Genomic DNA, 14,588 nt, shown 5'->3' with positions numbered 1-14,588 from the left:
TTTCCCATTCAGTGTGTTTTCTTTTTACTTTGTCGATGGTTTCCTTTGCTGTGCAAAAAAATTTAGTTTGATGTAGTACCATTTATTTTTTTGTTTGTTTGTTTCCCTTGCCTGAGGAGAAATATCAGATAAAATATTGCTACAAGCAATGTTTGAGATTCTACTGCCTATATTTTCTTCTAGGATTTTTATGGTTTCGGGTCTAACATTTAAGTCTTTAATCCATTTTTAGAATGCCTAGAAACATACAATCTTCCAAAACTAAATCAGGAAGAGTCAGAGAATCTGAATAGACAGATTACACCAAGTGAGACTGAAGGAGTAATAAAAAAAAAAAAAAAAAACTGCCAACAAACAAAAGCCCTGGACTGGATGGCTTCACATGTGAATTTTACCAAATATCCCGAGAAAAATAACACCTCTCCTTCTCAAACTATTTCATAAAGTTCAACAGGAGGGAAGGCTCCCAAACTTATTTTACAAGGCAGCATTATCCTAATTCCAAAACCAGATTTTAAAAACTACAATAAAAAAAAGAAAGAAGGAAAGAAAAAGAAAATTATAGGCCAATATCATTGGTGAACATAGAAGCTAAAGTCCTCAACAAAATATTAGCAAACTGAATACAGCAATACATCAAAAAGGTCATACACCATGATCAAGTGGAATTTATTCCAGGAATGCAAGGTTGGTACAACATTTACAAACCAATAAACGGAGGATAAAAACCACATGAATATATTAATAGATGCAGAAAAAACATTTGATAAAATCAAGCACCCATTTATGATAAAAACTCTCAGTAAAATGGGGAGAGCAGGAACATACTTAATAAAGGTCATATATGACAAACCCACTGCAAACATCATACTAAATGGGCAAAACTACAAGCATTCCCCTTAACATCAGGAACAAGACAGGGATGTCTGCTTTCACCTCTCTTATTCAACATAGTATTGGAAGTTTCTTCCATAGGAATCAAACAAGAAGAAATAAAAGGCAGCCAAGTGGGAAAGGAAGAAGTAAAACTGTAATTATTTGTAAATGACATGATACTGTATCTAGAGAACCCTAAAGATTCCACCAAAAACTACTAGAAATGATAAATGAATTCAATAAAGTAGCAGGATACAAAATAAATATCTAGTAATCAGTTGCATTTTTATATGCCAATAATGAGCTATCAGAAAGGGAAATTAATAAAACAAGCTCATTCATAATTGCTTCAAAAAGAATAAAATACCTGGAAATACCTCTAACTAACAGTGTAAAAGACCTGTACTCAGAAAATTATAAGACACTGAAGAAAGAAATTAAGGAAGATACAAATAAGTGGAAACATATACCGTGTTCATGGATAGGAAGAATTAACATCATTACAATGTCCATACTACCCAAAGCAATCTATAGACTCACACTGCAATTCCTATCATGATACCAATGATGTATTTCACAGAACTAAAAGAAATATTTCAAAAATTTATGTGGAACCACAAAAGACCCCAAATAGCAACAGCGATCTTGAGAAAGAAGAACAAGGTTGGAGGAATCACACTACCTAATATCAATGTATACTACAAGGCCATAGTAATCAAAACAACATGATACTGACATAAAAGCAGACATACAGATCAATGGGACAGAATAGAGAGCCCAGAAATAACCCATGCCTTTATAGTAAATTAATAAAATTAGTTAAAGGAAGCAAGCACATACAATGGGCTAAAAATAGTTTATTCAATAAATGGTGTTGGAAAAATTGGACAGATATGTGCAGAAAAATAAAACTAGACCACCTTCTTGCACCACACACAAAAGAGGGAGACTTTTTATTGTATGCATTTTTTAACCTTTGAATTTTGAAACTTATGCATGTATCACCTAATAAAAATGTATAAAATTTAAGTAAGATGGCATGATGGCAACTTAGAAGACTGTTCTTTATTCTACTATTACTCCCTTTCCTGTTTTCGGTGAGAATCCTAAGGTTGCTTTGGTTTGCTTTGTTTATTTTTATAATATCCTCATTCAGTAAAATTAAAAGTTTGCAACCCTATCCCATCCTTCTTCACTCTATATTTCTTGACTTTTTTCTTTTCATCTAGGTTTAAGATTTTGACTCTTATTGAATCAGTGCCTTTTATTATCAATTGATTGCCTCATCTTCTAATTGGAATTAGGCTAGGTATAAATATGTGAGTACAAACACATACCATGTATGTACACACACAAAGTCACACACTCCAATCCTAGTGCTGAAAGATCCCTGGAGAGCTGCTGTTTCCATTCCCTGACCTGATGAATAAAGAAGACAGGCCAGGAAGGATTCCCTGTTTATGCTGGACCTGGACCAGAGCCAAGTCTCCACATTTCCCAGTCCATTGCCCTTTCCATTAACATTGAAAATACATTTTAAAGCAACACTCTGTAAAAGGACTATTGCATCTCACTTGGAATAACCTAATAATTGCAAAAGGTATCACCAAGAACTCTATATTCAACTTCATAGAGAAATAAAATGAGCCCATATATATGTATTTTGTTCTTTGGCAGTGTTATTTATATTCAGCAACTTGTGTTACTCCGCTCTGCTGGTTTCTTCTTCCCCATCATCATAATCTAAACTATACACTGCTTAGCACGGCCTCCAGTGTCCTTTAGTTTTCACCCTCCAGCCTCAACTTTCAGTTCCCCACTTCCCAGCATCCATAACGGCCCCTGCGTTCCTGAGCATGCCATTTCCTCTCGTGTGTCCATGTGTCGGCACACGTTGCCCGCTCCACTGGGGACTTTTCTCTTCCATCAGAGCCACCCCTCCCCTCCACAGCTCTTTGGTAAAGACTCAATGTCACTCCTGGAAAACACTAACCTGGCCTCACAGATATCATTAGTTGTCCCTTCCTTTGGTTTCCCATTAACACTTTGGAAATGCGTCTTCCAACATTTATCTCACTGTTCGTTGAATATTTACGACATTTGTCTCCTTTATAAAACTGTGCACTCCAGAGCAGGCCATCTCCTTTTCACAATTCTCTCCCCCTTGTCTACCTAGCACTGTGTTCAGCACACAGCAGGTGATCTGTAGGTAGCCTCAGAAGGAAAGAAGGGGGAGAGGGAACAAGAGAGGCCACCACTTGGGGTGCAGATAGAAAAAAGCCATTCTGTATGTTCCCCCTTTGGATTGTGGTCTAAGTAAAACATGTTTGCCCCATAGCTAGTGGCCCAGAAATAGCTGCTTAAAAAGAACCTTTAAGAAAACAGTGCATCCTTGGCCTGCGTAGGAAAGAGAGCAGGAAGACTGTTTACTGCTTGCTCTCTTCTTCATATCTAGGCCCGTTCCTGGGAGCTACTGCTTAGGAAAGCATTTGCCTTGCCCTGCGGAGAGCTCCTATTAGCCTTCAGCACTGAGTGACATGCAGAACGTCTGGCACTATGTTTATGTAATCGTTATACACAAAAGTGAAGAACAGTGGGAGACTTTCCAGCCCGTGCATGATGTAGGCCACCAATTCATTTTACCACTCAGCCCCTAGTCTCTTGAACTTTACTTAATGACACCAGTTTCTCCAACTGGGAAGGAACAAAAGAAAAAAGTAAAGTCTGACAGCTGAGTTCTAATCCCCACTGTGCCATGTGACTGTGACTCCATTTTTCCCCCTCTTCTTCTCATTTCCTCCTCTCTAAAATAAGATGTTTGCACCAATAGCCTCCCACAGCTCTTCTTGATCTAAAAACTATGATCTTGTGTCAGAGCACTTTGAGGATGTGGAATTACACACTTAATCAACCAATATTTATTGCATTCGGATGATGCGCAGGCGCAGTACCAAGTACAGAGGTACACGTGGAGGACATAAAGAAGTCTCAGAAATGACCTCTGCCCTCAAAGGACCAGCTATCTAGTCAGAGCATTAAAACACAAAAACTATGTCAAATATCTAAGAGCAGATGTACAAAGCGCCAGATGAGGGGAGTGATGATAAAAAAAAGACTTTTGTATGTTAGCAAACCTCATTCATAACAAAATAGGGAGAGAATGAACCACTGGAACACAGACAATAATATAGTTATTTTCTCCATCCTTATGATGATTATAAATCAGTGAATAATCTATGGTTTTCTGTTAGACATTTTAAACCAATTTCAGAATCAGAATTGAAAAGTGAAAAGAGCCCTGGCCAGTGTGGCTCAGTTGTGGAGCATCATCCCATACACCAAAATGTTTTGAGTTCGATCCCTGGTCAGAGCACGTATGGGAGGCAACCAATCGATGTTTCTCTTTCACATTGATGTTTCTCTCTTTCTCATTCTCCCTTCCTATCTCTCTAAAATCAATAAACATTAAAATTTTTTTAATAAGTAAAAAGTGAGAGGAAAAGAAAACACAGTCTTCCAGTATTAACCCTCAACACCCTAATGAAAATAATGTCAGTAACAGTAACAACTACCAAGCCCCAGTCACTCAGCCATTTATGAGCATTTGCACTATGAAAAATCGGAAGACTTAGATCCGTTCTCAATGACTCTCTCCCATGGAGCGAGCTTCCCTGACAGATGCATTCATTTCTTTTGGCTGTATTTTGAGAGTTACCCCTCCTTTCTCTTCCTTTTCCTCCTCACACTTATCACCCACACACCTCACATTTTTCTCCGGTCTTGCTGGCAGGACTGCCTGCCCCCTCTAACCTATTTAATGAGATAGTGCAAGAACTAGAGCTGCCTACAGACACCTCCAATTTCACATTAGATGACTTTTCATACAGCTTGCAAAGTTGTGCCACGCAGAAGCACAGGCTGGATCTCACCATCTTGAGACTGCACCGTACATTTGGGGGAAAATATACTCCTGATTCTTTGAGTTTATTTCAGCTCCTTATCTGTGAGGTAGGTTGGTTTTTGGTTGCTGTTGTTGGTTTTTTTCCCCCTTTTCTCATACGAAATTATTCCACTTCGGTGGCCAAAAGGGTACTTTTTCACAAGGGTAGGTTGTAACTCTGAAACTCTATAAAAAGGATTAAGTGTGTTGATTTGCAGAACACCCCAATTTCTTCTGTTTGTCCATAAGGCTACTTACACCTCATTATTTCATAATGTAGAAAGCAAAAATGTAAAGAGAAATTCCCTGTCGGATAACTAATCTTGAAAATTAAAATATTACCGTCTGATTATTGTGTCCATCTCCCATTTGCCTTTGAACCTAATGGAGTTAGTAAACTAATTTCCTTTGCACATTCTTCCCAGTCACATCATGAGTGACACATTATTTTACTAATGCATTAGGAACAGTAATGCAGGGAAGAGTGTGCCTAGTTACATAGTCAGCACTCTAACATAAAAAGGGCTAATTTTTAGGCGCATCAATGGCTCTCACTCACCAGAAAACCACATCCTGGTGGCGGGTGCCGGCCTGGGGGTCAGGAATGCTGTTTCAAGCTGCTCTCACCCCCTTCCTATGTGACTGTCTGAATTTTCAGAGTTGGTGAGCAAAAGTCAAGATTCCTTTTTCTTTTCCTGTTCACAAAAGGGCACATAGCCACCATTTCATTATGTCCCCTTTCCCATCTTAAACTCCAGCAGAAAATGGACTATAAACCTGGCAATCTTTATGTGAAAGTTGTTCCTTTTTTTTGTACTTCTAGCCTGTAACCACACTATTGAGCATGTAATGTTTTCCGTACGCTTGTTTGAGCTTTGTTTTATTTTAATGCCCCACAAATCCTGGGCTCAGGGTGGCAGTTGGGTCATGGGATGGGAGTATGACTAGGAGTCATGGAATTATTTAAACTCCAACATCTGGGAACTTATGCACCAGCCTAAGCACTAGGGGGGTGGGGGGAGCTAATTTAGACATCGCAGGTCATAGTTGGAGATATTTGTGGAACGCCATGTGCTATCTATAGGAGATCTGCAAGCCTAGGGCCAAAAGAGTAAGCAACATTCTGAAGCAGGAATTGCTACTTCTTATTAAAAGAGGAAAAAATGTAGTAAAATCTAAGATTCTGGAGTTTGAGAGAGAACTGATTTTAGTCTTCATTAACTACAAGTCCCAAAGTTCCTCTTATATGAAAAAGGAGAAAATAAAGCACCATTTAACCAGGATATTTCTAGAAAGGGCATTAGAAGCCATCATATTACTCTGTTAGATGTAGAAGTGGGTAACTTAGTCTGGGGTGTTTCCACAATGCACAAAGGAATGTGAAATAAAGTAGATAGGGTTAATAGCAATGAGCAAAAAGGACACTTTCCCCTCTTTCTCTCTTTTTCTCAGGCTCACAGATGTGCAAAGTCGTTAGTGTCTGGTCTGAAGTATAAATGAGAAAGTCAGAATCAGAGAACCAAAATAAATAAAACACCAATCTGTTCTCTGGTTCAGCCTCCATTTTGGCGATGGAGGCCTAGAATTAACCTTGTTCCCCAGTGTTGGGTGTCTCCATGGGGCTCCCACACACAGCAGCTCTGCCCCTATCATGTACAGACACCAATGGGTTTCACCTTGTTTCTCATTTGGTCACTGGAACTGTGGTCCACTCTCGAACCTCAGCTACTTTGGTTAAATGCTGACAACGTGACATGCCCTCTTCCTGGGAGGTTAGACTTTGCCCCTTGATCCTAACTGCTGCCTCCATCAGACATCTTTCTTTAGGGGTTTCATAGAAATCCCAGGGCTCCAAGGCACAGGGTTTGCTCTAGATGCTCTAAATTTTCACAGAAGAAAGTAGGTACTGCTCTCTTCCAGAAGGACCTTCTCCTTTTGAATTCTTTCACACCACACTTCCTCCCTAGCACCTTTTTATCTATCTTTTTGGTTATTTCTTAGTCCATTTTGAAGGTTACTTTCTTTTTCTCAACCCAAACCATCTTCCCACACCAAAAGTGACCCTGCGTTTAAGCTCATTCATGTCGCGGCCTCTCCAGGCTCATTCAAGCCTCACCACCACCACCACTCTGCCCCACCTCCTCACACTGCTGTCAGTCTGGACTCTCAGATTCACCATATTTGCATTCACCTCCTTACACATGTGCGTGCACGCAAGCACACGCATTCATCTTTCCATATGTCAGCTCATCTTTCAAGTGCCTCTTCTCACAGGAAGCCTTCCTTGCCTGACTCTATCTCCGTCCCCTCCAACTACGTGGCTTGCCCTTGCTATGTACTCCCAGAGAACTCTAGACTACTCACTTTATTGAAATTGTCATTCACACTGTGAAGTGACTGTCACAAGTGAAGTGAATTAAATTGCTCCTTCTGAAAAATGAATTTTCTGAAAAGTGAATTGAGGGATGCTTTCAGAAACAACCCCAAGAAAAGCACTGTTCTATGCTCTTTAAAGATGTTGTCGAGGAAGGTGTTCATCATTTTTCTTTAAGATGACCTGGGGTGCAGTGCTTCTTTCTGCTCTCTGGTTTAGCAAACAGTTGTATTTCTCTGAACAGGATTGTTTTTATCTTAGACACATATTCAATTGTGTAAGAATTATGTAACCCTTGCTATAGTGGCTGCTAGACACATGATAGCTAAATTGTGACCAAGTCTATATGGGATGAATTTTATAAATTTGTCTCATTTCTGTTTCACATTTCATACCTACTCTCAAATCACAGGTTCAGATTAACTTGCTATATATTCTTGTTGCATAATTATAAGTGTATTGAATCTTTTTTGGAATAAGTTCAGGTATAATCAATCATATAAACAAATGAAGTGATAAAGGAGTAGAAAGTCAAACAGAGAAAAGTATCTTCTGAAGGGATGTACCAGTTAGTATCCTTTCATTTGAAAGCCACTGAAATCCCAAATGGGCTTAAAAGACAACAAAAAAATATTAATTTAATCTGAAATGTTCCGTGGTAGGGTTTTTTTTCAGATAGGGTTTGATCCAGGGGCTCAAATAAGATCCAAAAGTGTAGAGACTTTGGTTTACTGTTGAATTTCCAGCAAAGAGGTACATAAGTCCTCAATAAATATTAGTTGAAATTACTGTTGTAAGATTTCTAAAAGTTCCCTGCAAAATCCCGGGACCTGACCTAGGTCACATGCTAATCCCTGAACCAATCTTCTGATCAGGGGGTTCCAAGACTCTAATTTCCCAGGACTGGTTCACATGATCCTAATTGCAAAACCAGGGATGGGTCTCCAAGGAAACCACTGACATTGGGGGGTGGGGGGGTTCTCCAAAGGAAATCTGGGGCATTACAAAGGAGAAACAGATGCTGGACAGACAAAACAACAAATAAGTACTTCAATGGAGTATCAAGAAGGCGGTGCTTGATTTCAATTATAAAGGATAAGCAGGAGCTAGCTGATAGGGCTGTTATTGGTGGGTAACATTCTAGGTATGTTCAAAGCACGCAGGGATAGACTAGCTTGATGCTTTTGAAGAACTGCAAATAACTTATATGGTTAGAGCAAACAAGGGTGGGGAGCGGTAAGAAAATAAACTAAAGAGATAAGCAGAATGCAAATATGAGGCACCTTTTTAAAAATATTTTATTTATTTATTTTTAGAGAGAGGAAGGGAGGGAGAAGGAGAGGGAGAAACATCAATCAGTTGCCTCTTGTATGCACTCCTACCCACAACCTACGCATATGCCCTTACAGGGAATCGAACCTGAGGGCTTTCTGCCCAAACAAGCCATACTAGTGAGGGCTATGAGGCATCTTTTAGGTTAATCCAAGGAGGGTGCATTGGATCCAGAAAGCCCTGGGAAGCCTGTGTAGGATTTAAAGCAAGGGAATATAACCTTATAGCTAAGCCTAAACAGGTCATAACAAGGTCAAGACTGATTCACCCTGGAAATCAAAGGGCTGAGTCTGCAGGCTAGGAAAGGAGCCCCAGAGGTGGGCAAACTAAGGAAACAGGGACAAAGCAAAGGCTAGGAATCAAACTGACTTGGGTATCAAACAGCCTGTCACACCATCAGGTTCTTGCTCATTTGAATACCAATCTTATGGCCCAGACTGTTGTGAACTCTTCACCTTCACTTGGAAGCATACTCTTCAATGAGCCAAGAGGTATTCATAACATGACTTGGTTGGGTGTTGCATTCATCTGCAAGGGTTCCCATAACAAAGAACTACAGACTGAGTGCCCTAAACACAGAAATTCACTGTCTCACCGTTCTAGAGGCTAGAAGTCTGAAAGCAAGGTGTCAGGAGGGTTGGTTCCTTCTGAGGGCTGTGAGGGAGAATCTGTTCCATCTGTCCCCTAGCTTTTCTGATGGTTCCTTGGCTTGGAGACACATCAGCCTGATTGATCTCTGTCTTCATCTTCACATGGTGTTCTTCTTGTGTCTGTGTCTGTTTCCAGATGTCTTCTTTTTATAAGGATTCTAGTCATGTTGGATTAGGGCTTACCCTAGTGACCTCATTTTAAACTGATTACCTCTCAAAAAGCCGTATCTCCAAATAAGGTTAAATTCTGAGGTATTTCAACATATGACTCTTTGGAGGACACAAGTTTTTTAAGGTATACTTGTTATATAGGCTTTAAAGGAAAAGTAGACATTACCTAAGTAAATTGATTTATTTATAAAAGATACGGTGGTACCATGTTGGTTTGTAAAGACAAATAAGATAATATCATTAATATAAAAGACCCAGAAGCAACCCAGTAATCCACAATGAAGGTTTTATTCAGATTAAATTTTTAAATGGTTCTTTTCTAACTTGCATGGAGGCTGGTGTACAGAGGTATGGTTGTGAGATGTCTTATAAATTGGCATTATATAAAATTTCCACCCATTTAGTCTTTTCTGCACACCTGCATTCAATCTTCCCAACAGTTCTCAGAGGTGAATATTATTATTATCCTCACAAACAAAGAAACTAAGCACCTCCTCAAGGTTAACTGCATTATTCTAGGCTACATTGGATAAGCAGTGGAGCTGAGATTTGATTCTGACTGCTCAGGTGGCAAATCATCTCATGTACCACCCAAAGGAATTTTATGAGAGCCCAGGTTGAAAACCAAGTGTCGCAGTTGCATTGAATACATAAGATGTTGCCCAGTACATTTGTCCAAAGAGGCAATAAGCCTCTTGGGGGAACAATTGTGTTTACCCAGCATGTGTGCTCTGTGTAATAAACAAAACCTTTGTGAAGTCACCACAGAGCTATGTCCTCTGGTATCAGTCTTATCATAAGAAAGTAGCATTGTCCGCAATTAATAGAGAGACCCAGGTGCAAGAGCAGGCTCTATGAATATTCTCCTCATGAGCTTCTCCACACCTAACACTGCCTGCTACTAATAATTCTTACTGGTCCACGGAAAAGGACTTTCTCATGGAGATGTGGCTGTATAAATTGAATGATGTCATCCTCCACTGATTCTATGCCACTGCCATGCAGTTTGTTGGGAAACTGCTTTCACTTGAAGGTCCTGATGAAGACGAACAGGTAAGCACCCAAAAAATGCTAACAAGGAGAGTGGACTCCTTGCTCTTGAAAACACTGCTTTTTACTACCTCCATCAGTGAAATAAATCATTTTGTCAGTCTTCCTGGGAAGTTTTGCAGTTTAGATAGAAGCTAAAAATGTGTAGCTTAATGGAAGCATCTCTAACCCTAGCAAGATAAACAGACGCAACTTAAAAAGCAAACTCCAATAAAATGCTGAGGAGCAAGACAGCTTAGACTGTTTTGCCCAGATTTCCATCAGTCACAAACACCACTGAGCAAGTGGAGTTATTTCAAAAGCAACAGCTTTGTCTCCTGAGTAATCTGTGCTCAGTGGATTGGGAACTCAGCCTGTGTATCTAGAGGGGAGAGAGTTTCTACATTGTGGGGGAGGTCTGGGTCAGAGCACAAACATTTCCCTTGATTTGTAGCATTTTCTCCTTTTGTCTTTAGATGTTATTTCCTTACATCTTTTTCATTTGCTCAATTTTTGTTAAGAATTCCCTTGTTTCACTCCCAATGAAAATGAGATTTGGAACTCTGAAGAAAAAAATCTGAAATTGGCAGTTTTGATTTTTCTTAAGGGAATAAAAATTGCATGAATCAACACCCTCCCCATTACCCCACCCAACCACACCCCCGTCCCTCCACACAAACGCACACATCCTCTTCTTCGTGGAAGATAGAACAGTATCTTAAAGGGTAGAAGCGGTTGAGTGGTCAAGAGCCCCTGTCAAGTTGGGGTTAGCAGCTTCCCTGGGGTCTGCTCTCTGCCACTTGCACAGTGTGAGACGCCACTGGTCAGGAACTGGAAAGAGTGAGAGGTTTTAGGGTGACACAAATGTCAAGGCAAAACTTTCAAACGGGCTGAGTTTTAGTTCATTCTGGGCAAATGTGCCTGAAGGCTAGCCCTGGGAATTGGGCAGACTGAAAACATGGAGAGTAGTTTGACCAATGAAAAATGATTATCATGATCAAATCAATACATTGAACACCACTTAAAGAGCGCCATGCTGACTTAGGTCCGGCTTTGGGCATTGGGGTAGGCTGAGGCATTCGCGTGCACGCTCTACACTTGAAGGCTTTCTTGGAAATGAACAGGACCGTCGAGGAGGGAAGGAAGGGAACGGACTAGAGGCTTAATCTTCAGCTTCTTGCTCCGAAGCAATGCCTGTAGGATTCGCAGACAGGATCGAGTCCAAGTGGGTCCCAGCGAAGCAAGGCGCGCCGGAAGGAATCTAAAAGTTTAATTAACGATGCACCTACCCACCCACACATTCACACAAACCAAAGGAAAAGAAAGCCAAAGAAGCAAGCCCCATACCGTTTGATCTGAAGAACTTGGCTCCACCCCCCCCTTCACATCTTTCAATCCATCAGGATTGTTTTAAAAAAAAAAAAAAAAAAGGCATAAAATCGGGGGCGGGGCAGAGGAGAGACGACCGCACTGCACTTGAGAACCGAAGGCTGCGCCTGGGTGAACTTCCAGCGGATAACCCACCCACCCCAGCTCCATCGGGCCCGCTGCGCGCGGAGCCAATCCTGACCGCCTGCCCCACCTCCCGGAGCTGAATCCCAGCCTCGCGTCTCGGGGCCGGGCAAGGGTGCGCGTGGGCGCGCCGAGCCGCCTGGATCCCGCTGCGACGTCCGCGCTCCGCGTTTTCGCTCCCGCCTGCGCCCGGCGGCCGAGGGCGGGGTGCGCGGCGGCGCGGCGGCGCGGGGCTCGGACTCCGAGAGCACTCAGCTCGCAGCCGGTCGCCAGCGCCGCGTCCCTCCCGCGGCCGCCGCCGCCCGACAGCGCGCGCCGGGACGTGCCAGCCTCGCGCCGTCGGCGCCGACTTCTACGAGGGGCGCTGCGGCTGGCACGGCGACTTTCTGGGCTCTGGATGGTGCCCGTGCAGCCCACCCTCGCCCATCCCTGACGCCGCGAACCCCAGCTCCGCAGCCCCGGCGCGGCGCCGAGGACCGCGTAGCCGAGTTCTCTGTCCTTCGCGCGGGGTGAGTGGCAGCGCGGCTCCCGGGGGGCTCTGCAGGGGGCGGCGGGCGCCGCAGTGGGGAGCGAGCCCCGCAGGGGAAGGGCCGCGGGAGCGTCTGTGACACGCAGGCTGGATCCGTGTGACAGAAAATAAGGGAGCAGGTCATGTCCGATTTGTTGGCTGTGTGGACCGTGAGAGCCCGTTGCGGGGCTGCGGCACCAGGAGGGCTGCAGACAGTTCGCCCGCATGGCTCTTGTTTGCTGCATCACAGCCGACTCTCCCCTTGAGTCTCTCCTGCGTGAAAACCCGCTCAGTAGCCCCAGAGTTGGGGCGATGCTGGCGCAGGGAGGCGAGGGTGCGTTGGCGTGTGTCCGCCGCTTAGGATCGCCTGTCACCTGCTGGCGCAGGGAGGGAGGGTGCCGATCCCCTGCCACGGCTCTGAGGAGAGGGTCGGTTGCTTTTTGGCAGGGGTGCCTCGCTCACCGCCCGGGCAGCGGTGTTTTCTGAACGTAGGACGTTTATGGGAAGAAATGGGAGCGTCTTCTCCCGTTAGGCAGAAGAAAAGTTAAAAGAAACTGGGCATGTTAATGATTAGCAGGACCCGGACTCAGGATGCAGCAGAAAGCTGTTAAATTTTCATTGCCCTCTAAGAAAACAAACGGCATCGCCAGTGACTATTGGCAGTGCCGTGTTATTTGGGGACTTTGGGGAGATGGTCCGCAGATTGTCTTTGGGGGGCCGAAGGACGAGGTGGGGAAAGGGAAAGGTCGGCTGGCACCGCGCTGAATTCCGGCTTGCCCCAGGGGGGTACAGAACCACCAGCCAAACACGTTCGCTTGCTGATTTTAAAAAGCGGACGGGAGGCAGAACTGCAGCCGGGAACGCGGTGAAGAGCTCGCCATGGGAACCTGCATAAAGAGAAGAACACCTTGCCTCTCCGGAGGAGTTCCGATGCATTTGTGCTGTAAAAGGCATGCATGTCCACGTGGCTTTTAGGGTGGACTTTATGAAGGACAAATTACACTTAATGAAATTGTCTCTGCACGCCGGGCGGTTCTGCCTACCTTCTCGTTTTCATCAGTCCCTCAGAAGGTTGTGTCTACAGTTGATGTTATATAATTGATGGGGTTCACCATCAGATATTTTTAATGTACTTCGGGAGTGAAAGGAACTTCCTTCTGTCCCTTCAGACAGGCCCGAGGTTTAGATGGGCAAGGGTTGCTGAATGTTTGCCCTGATCCAGCTCCAGATGTGTGAGCTCAGCTGTTGCCTGTCACTTAGGTGACAACTGGCCTTTTCCCACTAAGCCTTTGCTGTCTCCATTATCCTCAGTGAAGTGTCAATGTTCAGCCTCCTTCTATTATCAAGAGTGGACTCTGGCCCCCTTGGGAGGCGGCAGCCTTGTTGACCATCCCCAGCAATATGTCTGTTTTCAGACTCTAGGAAAGGAAAAAAATTTTTTTTAAATCCCATGACAGCAAGATAGATACATTTTGAATTAAGCACCAACTTAATCCAAAGATTCTTCTTTAATCAAGACAGCTCTGGAAGGATGATGCAATATTTGTCAAGCCTTTTTCTCTGGAACAATATTTACTCCCACCAGGGGATTTTAAACTTAAACAGCAGCCATTTATCTTGCTGTCTGGTGGGGCCCGGTTCAGTTGCCTCCAATGTGGTCCTAGCCTAGGTGGCTGGGCTTGGCCTGGGACAGAAATCTGTCGTTGTAGCCCAGCTGGAGCCTGAAGAAAGCAAAATACAGCACCTGCTGGTACCAGAGGGTTTCTAAATGCCATCAACTGGTGAGTCAGGAAACACAGAAGGAGATATTTTACAAGCTCTTCCAGAAATGTTTATACAAAGGATTTAAAGGTTAACAATGCATGTGCGCTACATATTAAAACTAAAAGGTGCTAGAAATAAATGCACATTACCCACAGTTAAGAGTTAGCACACTTGCTGATGAACTTGAAAAATCTCTGTTTTAATACATAATGGCTAACAATAGTGACTCATTCTTGTGAAGAAGCCCAGGGAGGGCAGGAGGGAGGAAGAGAGTAAAGAGGAGAGGGAAGAAAGGAGGGAGGGAGGGAGGGAGGGAGGGAGGGAGGAAAAACTGGATGGTACATAGAGGTAGCCATATTGATGTGAACGAATGGTTTTCCATCTTTAATTTGGTACTAATTGGTGATTTATCACTCTGTGAGCCTGTTGGCT

General features: G+C 43.3%; 1 protein-coding gene across 1 annotated transcript in view; it reads left to right on the top strand.

The window, feature by feature from the left end:
* The first annotated feature begins 12,254 nt into the window (after positions 1 to 12,254).
* PRICKLE1 (prickle planar cell polarity protein 1) overlaps positions 12,255 to 14,588 on the top strand; it is a 106,671-nt gene continuing 104,337 nt past the window's right edge. The window contains exon 1 of the mRNA XM_090273029.1: positions 12,255 to 12,393. The gene's annotated coding sequence lies outside the window, so the exon portion shown is untranslated. The remainder of the gene's footprint in view (positions 12,394 to 14,588) is intronic.

This window comes from Furipterus horrens, unplaced genomic scaffold (genome assembly GCF_987537825.1).
Source record: "Furipterus horrens unplaced genomic scaffold, mFurHor1.1.pri manual_scaffold_4, whole genome shotgun sequence".
In the NCBI taxonomy this organism is placed as follows: Eukaryota; Metazoa; Chordata; class Mammalia; order Chiroptera; family Furipteridae; genus Furipterus; species Furipterus horrens.
The sequence above is the reverse complement of the archived record's forward strand: the minus strand, read 5'-3'. Positions and strand labels throughout refer to the sequence as shown.